The sequence below is a fragment of the Rhinolophus sinicus genome, linkage group LG01, assembly GCF_036562045.2.
Source record: "Rhinolophus sinicus isolate RSC01 linkage group LG01, ASM3656204v1, whole genome shotgun sequence".
Classification (NCBI taxonomy): domain Eukaryota; kingdom Metazoa; phylum Chordata; class Mammalia; order Chiroptera; family Rhinolophidae; genus Rhinolophus; species Rhinolophus sinicus.
Genome location: NC_133751.1, coordinates 57,190,246 through 57,192,274, shown reverse-complemented (window position 1 = coordinate 57,192,274; position 2,029 = coordinate 57,190,246). Strand labels below are relative to the sequence as shown.

The 2,029-nt window shown below is 51.6% G+C and overlaps 1 pseudogene; it reads left to right on the top strand.

Moving 5' to 3' along the window:
* Positions 1–209: 209 nt before the first annotated feature.
* LOC109442808 (ferritin light chain) lies at positions 210–1,466 on the top strand (annotated as a pseudogene).
* The last annotated feature ends 563 nt before the right edge of the window (positions 1,467–2,029 follow it).

Here is a 2,029-nt window from a genome sequence, read left to right as displayed (position 1 = left end):
ATTATAGACAGCACTTAATCCTCAATCCTTGGAAGCCGAAGGAGAAAAGTCAGGAAGGAAGGCGGGCCTGGCAAAGACATAACTGAGAGGTAATGAGAAGAGCCCAAACACAGACAGCAGGGCGGGAGGAAATGGCCCACCCTGTCCCCTAAGTGGAATGAGTAGTCTTATCTCCTGGACAGTTTCAAGGGTTTGTGCTTCAGAAAATACCCACTTCTCTGCCTGGGATGCACTTCTTGTCTGGCCTTTCAGGCTTAAGCTCTTCTGGCCAATAATTCCTTAATTCACCTTGCGTCCCCTTCAGGCAAAGAGGTGATGGGAGGCTGTAGAGTTTTCTGCATTTAGCATTCAGAAAGGGGCACCGGCAAGAGGAAATTACCTCCTCTGTCACAGATCCCTGTAAGGAGCAGGGCAAGCGGAGGCAGGCTCTGGATGCTGTGGTTCAATCTCAAGTGTTTCTCAATTTCTGTTTCTGCCTCTGGAACACCCTTGGACTAAAGTATCTCAGAAAGGTCAGGTGGGGTGTGAATGGGAGAGTTATTTAGGCCCTGTTATGCTGACTAGCCAGGTTGCCTCCTGAGTCCCTTTCTTTGCGCGAGGTACTAAGGTACTAGGCTAGGAACTTACACACTCACCTAATCTACATTATACGTGTGATTATCTTCGTTTCAGACGAAGGACCTTGGCAGTCCCCTGGACCCGTCTCTTGCTTCAACAGTGTTTGGGTGGAACAGACCCAGGGACGCCCCTTCTTCCAGCCTCTGACCACCTTCCAGACTCTTCCAGTTGCAACCTTCAGAACCTTCTCAGCCAGCCTCGGCCTCTGAGACCAGCCAACACTGTTTTTTGAGCTTGACTCTTCATTGCCAAGCAACCATGTGCTCCCAAGTTTGTCAGAATTATTCCACCAAAGTGGAGGCCACTGTCAACCACCTGGTCAACCTGCCCTGTGGGCCTCCTCCACCTACCCCTCTCTAAGATTCTGTTTCAACCTCAGTGAGGTGGCTCTGGAGGGCATGGGCCACTTCTTCCATGAATAGGCTGAGGAGAAGTGCGAGGGCACCAAGATGCAAAACCAGTGTGGCAGCTACACCCTCTTCCAGGACCTGCAGAAGCCTTCCCAAGATGAGTGGGGTAAAACTCAGGAAGCCACAGAAGCTGCCACAGTCACGGAGAAGAACCTGAACCAGGCCCTTTGGGATCTGTATGCCCTGGGTTCTGTCTGCACAGATCCCCACCTCAGTGACTTCTTGAAGAGCCACTTCCTAGGTAAGGAGGTGAAACTCAACAAGAAGACGGGCGACCACCTGACTAACCTCTGCAGGCTGGTCGGCCCCAGGCTGGGCTGGGCAAGTATCTCTTTGAAAGTCTCCCCCTCAAGCATGATTAGGAGCCTTTGGAGCCCAGAGGCCTTTGAGGGGCCCCCCTGGTGTTGGGCTTCTGCCCGAGCCTCTCCCTGCAACCACTAGGCAGCCTTCTAACCATCCTGGAGCCGTCTCCCATGCCATGGACTAAATTGAAACAATAAAGCGTTTTGCAGGGGGAAAAAAGGGGGGTGGGGGACTGAGGCTGAAAGAGACTAGATTACTTGACAGCATTATACAATCAGATTCAAAGTCAGGTCTATACGGCTCCAAAACTTGTGTTCTTTCTACCCAACCCAGAACGAAATTTCCAGCAAGCCCTGTGTCTTTCCCATTCCTCCAACGTCTCTGAGGTCCTTCCATCTCTAACAGGGCCTCCTCAGTGGGCTCCCTCCCCCAGGGACTGACCATTCAGGGGCCTCTAGGTTTGCCCCTTCTTTCGCTGCTGCAGGAAAATAAGAGATCCAAAGGCATCTTTTGTGTCCTATCATATTCTTTTTTGTACACCTAACCTCACAGAAAATAAACCCCAAAGCTGAAAGCTCTAATTTGTGACATTCCTCGTGGTGGCATCCACTCTCCCATGACAGCACTCAGCCTGAGAATCTGGTCAGGTTCTACCTTCAGCCTCCAGACCACATTCCCCGCCCCATGTGTCACAGAAG